Here is an 11,697-nt window from a genome sequence, read left to right as displayed (position 1 = left end):
GTGCCTTTCAAATAAACATGATCCCTTGCCCTACAATAAAACTTTCTCTTCATAAAATCCATCAAACTGGGTAAGTTGCCAAGATTTCTGGAAATGGATTCCTGGTAATAATTACCATGCTTTTGATACAAATGGATTGTCTCAGTGCAGAAAGAATGTTTTCCTGCGAAGCAGATGAGATTTTATTCTAGTTTTCACTTATTTATTTTTTGCCACCTCCAGCAGTGTTCAGGACAGTGCTAATGACTGTGATCAGAGATCACTCTGGTAGGCTCAGAGAACTATAAGGGGTGCTGTGGATTGAACTCAGGTTGGCTGTTTACAAGTCAAATGGTCCTATCACTGTACTATGTATCCTGCCCATTGTTCTGGTTTTCAATAATGTAGTGTCTTTAGACAGTCAAGAACAGGGATCAAACTTGGGTTGGCCGCGTGCAAGGCAAATGCTCCATCCGCTGTGCTATTGCAAATAGCAAATAATTACAATTGCCTATAAGCGCTGTTCCATGTTCACTCCCTCCCCCCCATGTTCACATTCTCATCCTCACCTGGCTCACCTCACCCTGTGGCAACCCTGATACTTTTTTGTATTGAACCCAGGTCCCATCCTGCGTCGGCAGGATGCAAGGCAAATGCCCTACCACTGTGCGATAGCTCCAGCCTCATATCTAGCCACGTTTGGGCTGGAGATCAAACAAGGGATGGTCACATACAAAGTAAGGATCATTTAATTTTAATTTTGTTTCTGGGTCACACCTGGTGACACTCAGGGATTACTCCTGGCTATGTGCTCAGAAATCGCTCCTGGCTTGGGGGACCATATGGGAAGCTGGGGGATTGAACTGCGGTCCATTTTGGATCAGCTGTGTGCAAGGCAAACGCCCTACTGCTGTGCCATCGCTCTTGCTCCACAAAGTAAGGATCTTAGCCCCTGTACTATCTCTCCAGCCCACAAACCATGCTGTGCATTTAGGGATCACCTGTGGCAGTGCTCAGGGGACCAAATAGCATGCCGGGAATTGAACACCCTTGGCTGTGTCAAAGGCAAGCACCTTACCGCTATACTATGTCTCTGGCCCTCAACTACCTAATCTTTAACGACAACCTCCAAGAAGTTTGTCTTTCTGGCATCTAGAATAGTATCAGCTATATAGTTAAGTGCTCAATTATATTTGTCAACCGTATAAGCAAGGTCCAGGGCTGGAGGGTTAGCTCAATGAGCTGAGTACATGCTTTGCATGATGGAGGTCTAGGTTAGATTCCCAGTCCTGTATGGTCCCCTACGGTGTGACCCATGGGCTTGGAGCTGGGACTAACTCAGGATACCATAAAGTGTGACCCCCCCCCCCCGCAAAAAAAGTCCAAAGAGGTATTTTGGTAAAGTGTAACTAAGAAAAACAAGAAACAAAATTCATATCATTTATACATGATTTTTGACATAGTGGCAGTGGATTGAAACCAAGCCAATCATACCTTTTATTCACTATAACCAAGAAGCACAAGTCAGCCCAAACAACTATAAATCTGGGAACTGAATTACAATAATTAAACTTAAAATGTATTTGCCATAGGTAGGGAAATAGGGGGGAGCTGCAGACACCTATGGTGGGATTATAATAAGAAAATTGTGCCCTGAAACTATTGTCAACAATTTTGTAAATCACAGGGCCAAAAAAACTGAAAAAGAATTATGGAATAAGGGCTGGAGCAGTAACACAGTATGTAGTGTGTTTGTCTTGCATTCAGCCAACCAAGGTTGGATCTCTGGAATCCCATATGATCCCCAGAACCAGGAGTTATCCCAGAGAACCATTGGGTCTTGCCCCTAGACCAAAGAAAATTTACAAGTTATGTATTTATGGGGAGTCAGTTGAATCACCCATACCTAGTTGTTTGGGGATCACGCAGAGCTTTTCTTATTCTTAGTCTATTGAGCTATCTTTCTGGCACTGAAATGGTTATTTCTTTATCAGGTCAAAGAACTATTTATAGTGGCTTAAGGTAAAAAAGGGTAAGATAGTCAAGTAAAAACCCATTAGTAAAACTTAAAACTTGCTAGAGATAGCAGGGAGGTAAGTCATTTGCCTTTCATGCAGAAGGACGGTGGTTTAGGGCCCGGAGAGATAGCACAGTGGCATTTGCCTTGCAAGCAGCCGATCCAGGACCAAAGGTGGTTGGTTCGAATCCCGGTGTCCCATATGGTCCCCCGTGCCTGCCAGGAGCTATTTCTGAGCAGACAGCCCTGAGCACTGCCGGGTGTGGCCCAAAACCCAAAAAAAAAAAAAAAAAAAAAAAAAAAAAGGAAGTTAAGTTAAGCTGCTTGCCTTACTTGTGGATGACCCTAGTTTGGTTCTCAGGATCAACACGAAGGGTCCACAGGCACTGCCAGGAATGGTAACTGAGCACAGAACTGGTAGGAAACCCTTAGGCATTGTCAGGTGTGGATCAAAAGCAAAACAGGAGGGGCTAGAGTGATAGAATAGTGGGTAGGGGGCTTGCCTTGCATGTGGTTCATCTAAATTTGATTCACAGCACCAAATATGCTCCCCAGAGTACCAAGTCAGGAGTAAGCATTGAGCATAGCTGGATGTAACACAAAACAGGAAAGTGCAGCCCTAGATGATGACCAAGGTTGAGAGTGCAAACACTATAAGCTGATGTGTAATCCTGGTGAACAACCACAGCCTCATCAAAGTCAGGCTTCTGTGGAAGCCCTGGTCGTTGCATCAACAGCTGCAGGGATTATAAATATGAAATAATAGGAAGTTTTACCCCTACCTAAGAAAGCTGTCTACTCTTTTGGGGCAGGGGGTTTGTGCCATACCTGACTATGCTCAAGGGTACTATATAGGGTTGAGCATTGAAAGGGGTCAGTGTATACAAGACAAGCACACAAATGCTGTGCTATCTCTCTTGGTCCAGCTTTGTCATTTTTTGAACTATGACGAGAGGATAATGTATGTATGTAAAAAGTGAACCCAGGGCTGGAGAGACAGTACAATGAGTAAGGCACTTCCTTGAATGCGGCTAACCTAGTTCAATCCCCAGCATCCCATATGCTGCACCCCTGTGTGCTCCCCCCCCACTGTCGGGAGTGATTTCTGAGTAGAGTCAGGAGTATCCCTGAGCATCTCCAAGTGTCCCAAAACAAAATGTGAACCTGGCTGGGGAGGAAGCTCAAAGGACTGGAGCATATGCTTTGCATGTGTTGGGTCAAATTCAATCCACAGTACCTTGTGACTAGGTGTGGCAAGCTTTGAACCACTTTACCTACACACTGGTGGGTCAGACTATCACTAGAAATGACACCTGGATCTGTGAACAGTTTGGGAAGCAATTTCCAATTGAAAGAGACCCTATGGGGTCCAGAGGGATAGCAAGTCTTGCATGTTGCCGATCTACATTCGATCCCCGACATTATACATGTTCCCCCAGCCTGCCCATAGTAATTTCTGAGCACAGAGTCAGGAGAAACTCCTGAGCACTGCCAGGTATGGTCCAAAAACAAAAACAAGAGGGGCCGGAGATATAGCACAGCCGTAAGGCACACCGCCGTTCCAAGGCAGACAGTGGTTCTAATCTAGGCATCTCATATGGTCCTCCAAACCTGCCAGGATCGATTTCTGAGTGCAGAGCCAGAAGTAGCCCCTGAGCATTGCTGGGTGTGACCCCAAAACAAAATCAAACAAAAAAGAAAAAGAAAAAAACCCCAAGGGAGTGAGAACCTATGTGAAAACATTAAAAGAAAAATCTCCAGGCAAACCTTCAAAATTTGGTCTAATCATAATTTGGATCTTTTTAGTTTAAAATCAATTAACAAGGGGTTAGTTAGGGGACCTTGAGCCACTGATGAAAGGATATTGACACTGATCGTGGGTGCAGAGAAGAAACATTACATGCTTAAAATACTTTGTGCCTCAGTAAAATTGGAAAAGAAAAAACGTGGTTGTACTAACACTGCTCAATTTTCCTTTGAAAATAGTTAAACCCGGGCCAGACCCGGGTTTGATCCCCAACATTCCACATGGTCCCCCAAGACTGCCAGGAGTTATTTATGAACAGAGAGCCAGTAGTAACTCTCTAGCGCCACAGGGTGTGGCCCCAAAACAAAATAATTTAAAAAAAGCAAAAGTTAGGGGTCAGAGAGATAGCATGGAGGTAAAGCGTTTGCCTTGCATGAAAAAGGATGGAGGTTTGAATCCCGGCATCCCATATGGTCTCCCGAGCCTGCCAGGAGCGATTTCTGAGCAGAGAGCCAGGAGTAACCCCTGAGCGCTGCTGCGTGTGACCCAAAAACCAAAAATCAAACAAAAAAGATGTTAAACCAGCAATCCAATTATGAATAATTTTGTAAGGCATGGTGCTTTAATAAAATGGATGTGGGTGACTTCAAAATGAAGTGTGCCCAAAAATTAATTCTGTTTATTAAAATAAACCTACATTTTATGCTACAAAGGAGAAATTTGTTTTGTCTGTTTGTTTTGGGCCACACCTGGTGGCGCTCAGGGGTTACTCTGTGCTCAGAAATTGCAACTGGCATGCTTGGGAGACCATATGGGATGCTGAGATTGAACCTGGGTCCATCCCGGGTTGGCCACGTGCAAGGCAAGCATTATGCCCTATAATAAAATTTTTCTATAATTCTATTACTCTTTAGTTGTACCAAGGAATATTAAGTAAATTACTTGTACCTGACAAGGGGAAGATTTCAGGGAAGTCAGGAAACTGGTGACAAAAGTGGAGGGAATGTTACACTGGTGGTATGATTGGTGTTAAACTATGCCAGAAATAAGTGTATTATGAGAACTTTGTAAACCAATGCTTAAAATAAAGACATTTAATTAAAACGTAAAAATTACTTGTAGGCACAAAATATAGGACAGTGGTACTTTATTTGCATGCAGCCAATCTGAAAACCATCCCTAGCAATGCCTATGGTCTTGTGTCCTGTTGTCCCCCCTTATCTCCCAGCATTATGAGGAGTGATCCCTGGGTATTGCTACGTGTGGACCAAAAAAATCCGCACAAAAAACTGACTTAAATATTTTTTCTAACTTTTATTTTTATCACCAAGACTTATCAAATTGTTCACAGTATAGTTGCTTCATGCTTTAAATGTTCAAACACCAATCCCACCACCAGTATGACCTTCCCTTCAATGGTGTCCCAATTTCACACCTATCACCATAGCCTGTCTCCATCCATATGTTACAACATAAAGGCAAATAAATGACCAAGACTTAGATCAAGGGCCCAGAGAGATAGCACAGCGGCATTTGCCTTGCAAGCAGCCGATCCAGGACCTAAGGTGGTTGGTTCAAATCCTGGTGTCCCATACGGTCCCCCATGCCTGCCAGGAGCTATTTCTGAGCAGACAGCCAGGAGTAACCCCTGAGCACTGCCTGGTGTGGCCCAAAAACCAAAAAACAACAAAAAAACCTGAAATGATTATTACATATCTCTATGTTGTGTAAGGACTAAAGTCAGTGTGAGGGTTTACTGGGCTATGGTTGGTGCCAGCTGAGCCTTCTCTTACTGTTGAGGCTCACTGAGATTGGTAGATTACTTTGTAATTTTCCCATTAGATTTCCTGTGATACCACTGGGCTGATACTATTATAAGATATTTAGGTGGTGTGTGGCCAAGTAGTTCAGGAATTAAGAGATCTAAAACAAATTTGATGGATTGGAAGTTTGATAAAGTCGTAGAGCTGGGGTGTTCCTGTCAGAGGGTGCAGGGTACGGCATTGGGCTGCCCTAGCTCATAAACAGCCCTCTTTCAGGAACAGACTACCTGGGAAGTATCTGCAACTGTTTTTCTTTGGAACTTGGTGGAGGAATTGACTTTTCTGTTCGGAAGATGGTGGCAGTGGAGGGGGCTGCTGCTGGGTTTTCTGGTTGTGGGTCGGATGCCCGGGGACTTGCCCCAATTCCATTTCTCAAGGAGTGACCTAGTTTTCAACCAGGTAGTCTAATCTCACCTTAGAGAATTTAGCTGCTACTATCATTTGGTTTCAATCATGGAGCTGGGCGGTATAGAGGCTGGTGTTGGGCTGCTGTAGTTCCTGCAGAAAGGGAAATCTGTTCCTCGCTTTCTGAGAATGCCAGAGGTATCAGCCTGGACTGGGCTTCCTGGTAACAGCAGCCACTTTTTTCTTTCAGAGCTTGACGCAGGAGTTAAGACCTTATTTCTGCTGGGACCTGGGGTGGTGGGTGGGGGCTGCCAGGTTTTCAGTGGAAGGTGGGTGCAGGAGGACTTGGCCCAATCCCATTTCATGAAAACTGGCTCCCAATGTTTCTCCCTAGAGCCTGAGCATGTCTTCACACTCATGTTGAAACCTAATCCACAAGATGATGGTATTTGAAGGTGGGACCTTTGCAAGATAACTAGGTTACCAAATGAATGGAATTAGTACCTTTATAAACCACTGAATCTTGAAGTATCTCAATTATTAACATCCCGGTCTCTAGTAACATGAGAAAAAAATCTCAGTCCAGAGATAAGTATAGGTGTAAAAAGGCTTGCCTTACACCCTAATTTTGATCCCTAGTACAACATGGTCCTCAGAGCATTCAAAAGCCTCTAAGTGGAGCTACGAAAGTAGCCTCTGGGGCACCACTGGGTATGGCTCACTCATTTAACTCACCTTCCCCTAAAGAAAATAATTTTTTTTGGTAAAACCAAGTTTAGGGGGGAATTGTTGTTTTATTATAGTAAGTAGTGGGTTTACAATGGTGTTGACATTTATGGTCTTGGCCTAACTACTAACCTTACCATCACCAAAGTCCCAAGGTCCTCCCCATACCCTTTTGTCCCATTCCATCTACCTACTCACCCCACTCTCAATTTGGTGTTCTCAGTTTGTACTTCAGTACCCAGTTGATTATCAATTGATATAGGCTATTCTTGTTTTCTTTTTTCCCTGAGTAAGATCATCTAGGGCTTGTCTTTCTCCCTCTGGCTAATTTCACTCATCGCATCTTCTTCTGGTTCCATCCAGGTTGCAGAAAATTGTACGAATTTCCTCTTTTTTTTATAGCTGTGTAGAAAGATACCAGTTGTTTATAAACCATCCAGACTATGCCTTTCTTTTAACAGTCGCTCAAATGAACTAAGATCATTTTAATGTATAGTTAAAATACATTCTGATGTTAATGGCTAGGGGTAGACAGGGATAAACCTCACTCATGACTGAATAAAAAGACTAATAATGCCTTTACAAAGGACCATCAGGGAGATCACTGGAGGGCTGAAATGCATGCTTTACAAGTGGGAGTTCTGGCTAAATCTTTGGAATCTCCAGTGATTCCTAAGCACCAGCAGGTGTCTTTTAAAAAAAAATCACAAAGAGGGCCGGAGAGATAGCATGGAGGTAAGGCATTTGCCTTGCAAGCAGAAGGACAGTGGTTCAAATCCCGGCATCCCATATGGTCCCCTGAGCCTGGCAGAAGCGATTTCTGAGTGTAGAGCCAGGAGTAATCCCTGAGCGCTGCCGGGTGTGACTCAAAACAACAAACAAACAAACAAGAAAATCACAAAGAGACTCATCAAAATTTAAGCAATGGTGGACTGGGGATACAGCTCAGCACAGAGCACTTGCTTTGCATGATTGAGGCCCTGGATTCAATCCTTTATTGTTGTTGCTGTTTTGAAAAAAATAAAAGGGCAAAATCAATTCAATAGGTAAGATGAATGCTTAGTTTCTAAGGCTAGTAAGCAGGTTCCCATGTAAGCAGTAAAGCAATGCTCCCAGTTTTATATCACTTCTGAAAATTAGATACAGAATTATTTATCTCACATGTTGGACTTAAAAATGTTACAAAACAAGCTATCACCAAAGGTCTGAAGGCAACACAATGGAAAAACAGATCCGTACAATTGAGATGGAAGTGATCTGAGAGAGTTATTGGGACCTTTGGGAGAGGGTACACTGGTGATAGGTATGGTGTTGGAGTTATGTGCACGAGAAACCATTAGTAACAGTATTATAAACAAGCGAATCTCTAATAAAAATAACCTATAGCTCTATATGAAATTATTAGAAAATAATTCATGAAGAACTTTAACAATCTTTATTTAAACATTTTTTATTAAAAAAATAACATCAAAACTGTTCAGCAAATCTATATTCAATGTAACCAAAATAAACAAACACCAAATTAAAAAAAATATACATCTATATATATATGGGCAAGAAACAAGTGCATTTTTTTTGGTCCCAATATTTTCTGAATATATTATCTTTATCCAAGGGAATTACATTAATGGCTAAGAGATATTATGTATTAGATGTACAGAAATGTTGACTTTAAAACTTTTTTAAGGTGTGTAGGAAGGTTATGCCAAATCTTTGTTTTTAGAACTCAATTACTAAGGTAATGTTGATAATTTTAATAGAGGATGTAATAATATCTAATGTTATGAACATTAAGAAGAGCTATCAGTACATGGAATTTGTATAGAATTTCAATAATTTTTTAGAGTTTTAAAGAGAAGAAATAAAAGTGGACATAAAACAGACATCAATAGTTTGACGAAGAGCAACATAAAAAACAAGATACCGAACTTAAAAAAAATGACTATTAGTATAGTTGAAAACTCCTAAAGTTAATACTGGATAAAACTTTAAACAACAGTACAAACAACTGTAGCTTTGGAACTATAATTTAAAAAACTTGTTTTCCAAGAATACAAAAGTAAACTTGGTTCCCTACACAACCAGTTGGACTGCATGCATGCTAGAAGATTAAAAAGCAGCAGTCAAAACAGATCAAACTTGAACATGAATGTTGAACTTTTCTCAGTCAGTATCTACCCATAAATCCATTAAGATCAATAAGCAAAGCCACCCAGGACGAAGTTGTGCTCAATTTGGTGGGCCTTGGGAGTGATCTATGGCCAAATTAGCATCAGCCTTATGGGAGGCCAGTCATGAAGAAGAGACTCTCCCCAATATGATTTCTTAAGGCCACAACCTAGAGGAAGTCTCACAGTCAAATAATTCACATTCCTTGGAAAGAGAAAACAGGCATTAGCTGTGTCCGTAGAAGGGGGACACTGACCAGGAAGTCCCTGATCATATTTTAAAAATTCTGCGTTGCTTCTGAGAACAATGGCAGACAAGGAATAAGGGAAAGACAACCAACCACCTGGTCTAAACACGAACAATATAAAAACACACAGAGAAAAAAGATAAACAGCCATATTTTTGGATTGCGATATTCTGAAGGCAAGTCAGCAGTGAAAACCACATTTTAGCAAAGCAAGAAAAGGCCATAGCAAGGAAAAGTTTTTTCTGACATCAACTTCATATACTAAGATACGTTAACCTGACAGAAAGATAAGGTGGAATAAGAATCTAGTGCCATCTGAGACCTACAAAGAGCTAAATAATGAAAGCTAGAGTCATGAACTCGGCTGTTTTAACTGCTTTCCTGTGAGAAAACTCTTCAGAACTTTGAACTTAGGAACTCTGAACTTAGGAAACTGTATTTGAGTAAGAAAACACTTCAGGACTTTGAACTAATTCCAACTTGTCTTGCACCAGGTTGCACGAGCTCCATAGAGCAGGAATCTTATTTCAAAAGCATCTTTAAAAGCAGAAAGAAAAATATTTTAGTATTTTTCATTTCTATTAAGAATTCATTCTTTAAAAAATAAAAACAGGACTAAAATTTGTCCAAAATGTACTCAATAAAAATTAAACTTACTCATAATTGGTTTCAGATATTGAAATACTGCCAGGAACTGAAACTATAAGAAGAGTTTACATTAAAAATAGTATACATAATAGTAAGAGCCAAGATTGTGACGAATTGAAAAACTAAAATATCAGAACTCCAAAGTGATACAATTATATATACATACCTTTCTCCTCAACAACTTGGCAAGTATGAGTTTTACGCTGACTTAAGTGTTTAGCCATGAGATCCAAACTAGAAGAATGAGCTAGGAAATCACACTTAAGGCACACTAGAGTCATGCCCCTATAAAAAAAAAGACAAAGTTTTTTCTTCCTCCCCTTTTCTTGGGGTGGAGGGACACACATATCAGTACTGCTCTAGGGCTTACTCTTGGCTCTGCACTCAGGGATCACTCCTGGCAGTGCTCAAGGCACCAGACGGAGCACCAGGATTGAACCTCAGTTGGCTGTATGCAAGGCAAGAGCCCTACCTTTTGTACTATCACTGGCCTCCCAAAAGAGTTTTATCATTTTGCTTTTGGAGGTTATGCCTGGCAGTGCTCAGGGATCACTCCTGGCTGTCAGGGATAAGGGGACCACCTGTAGTGCCCAGAATTGGTCAGTTGCCATTAACTGCTGTAATATAGTTATATCCCCAAACATTCTTATCTTTTATGAAAATTCATATACAAGTTCAAGAAACATTTCCCCATGTATCTTGTTTGGTTTGGGGCCTCACCCACTGTGTTCCAGGCTCACTCCTGAATCTATGTTCAGAGATCACTTCCTGGCAGGGCTTGGAGACCTATGCTGTGCCAAATAGAGGCAGGGTCAGCCCGTGGCCAGGCTTTACCCCAGTACTATCTCGATGCCTGTTCCATGGAATGTGTTTTATTTTGAGAAGCTACATCCAGCAATGCAGGGGTTACTCCTAACTGTACTCAGGAATTATTCCTGGTGGAGTTCAGCATACCATGTCATGCCAGGGATCCGACTCAGGTTGGCTGCATGCCTGTTGCATTATTGCTCTGGCTCCAAGGTGCATGTATGCATGCAGCCTGATACTGATTTAATCCTCAGTACCACACAATCCCAAGCACCACCAGGAGAAGTCACTAAGCACAGAGTCAGGAATAATCCCTGAATCACCGTACAGGTGTGGCCTAACCCCTGACACACCTCCCCCCAAAAAACCCCATGAAGATGCTTATAGAATTCCGAGTTCGTGTGTGTATGGTACAAACCAAAGTTAATTATCAATTACTTTGGGGTTTTTTTGGTTGTTTGTTTGTTGTTTTTGGACCATATCCAGTGACGCCCAGGGGTTATTCCTGGCTATGTGCTCAGAAATCACTCCTGGCTTTGGGGACTGTATAGTAGGTCAGCAGCGTGCAAGGCAAACACCCTACCACTGTGCCACTGCTCCAGCCTCAATTATAAATTACTTTGAAATGTTAATTTTATGTAAGCAAGCTGTATACTGTACTTTTTTTTGAGGCTACACCTGGCAGCACTCAGGGCTTACTGCTGGCTCTGTGCTCAGAAATTACTCCGGACAGGCTTGTGGGACCATATGGGATGCTGGGGATCAAACCCAGGTTAGCTGAATGCAAGGCAAACGCCCTCCCCGCTGTGCTATTGTTCTGGCCCCAGCATTGTACATATTTATTTCAAATTCCCCAAATTATAGCCTATAATATATTGATCAAACTAAATATTAGTCACTGTTACCATATAAGTTGAAACTTATTCAAATATTGTTGGATAACCATATATTTTTTTTTGTTTTTTTGGGCCACACCCGGTAACGCTCAGGGGTTACTCCTGGCTATGTGCTCAGAAGTTGCTCCTGGCTTGGGGGACCATATGGGACACCGGAGGATCGAACCGCAGTCCGTCCAAGGCTAGCACAGGCAAGGCAGGCACCTTACCTTTAGCGCAACCGCCCGGCCCCAGATAACCATATTTTTATTGGATAAAGCAAATGCTTTATAAAAATCTTGTGATTTTTGGTG

General features: G+C 41.9%; 1 long non-coding RNA gene across 1 annotated transcript; it reads right to left on the bottom strand.

The window, feature by feature from the left end:
- Positions 1-8,076: 8,076 nt before the first annotated feature.
- LOC125998675 (uncharacterized) lies at positions 8,077-10,258 on the bottom strand. The gene is made up of 3 exons (XR_007492088.1): positions 9,868-10,258; positions 9,711-9,753; positions 8,077-9,590 (listed from the first exon to the last, which is right to left on the bottom strand). It is a non-coding gene; the product is annotated as an uncharacterized LOC125998675 (long non-coding RNA).
- Between the last annotated feature and the right edge of the window lie 1,439 nt (positions 10,259-11,697).

Source organism: Suncus etruscus, chromosome X (genome assembly GCF_024139225.1).
Source record: "Suncus etruscus isolate mSunEtr1 chromosome X, mSunEtr1.pri.cur, whole genome shotgun sequence".
NCBI lineage: Eukaryota > Metazoa > Chordata > Mammalia > Eulipotyphla > Soricidae > Suncus > Suncus etruscus.
The sequence above is the reverse complement of the archived record's forward strand: the minus strand, read 5'-3'. Positions and strand labels throughout refer to the sequence as shown.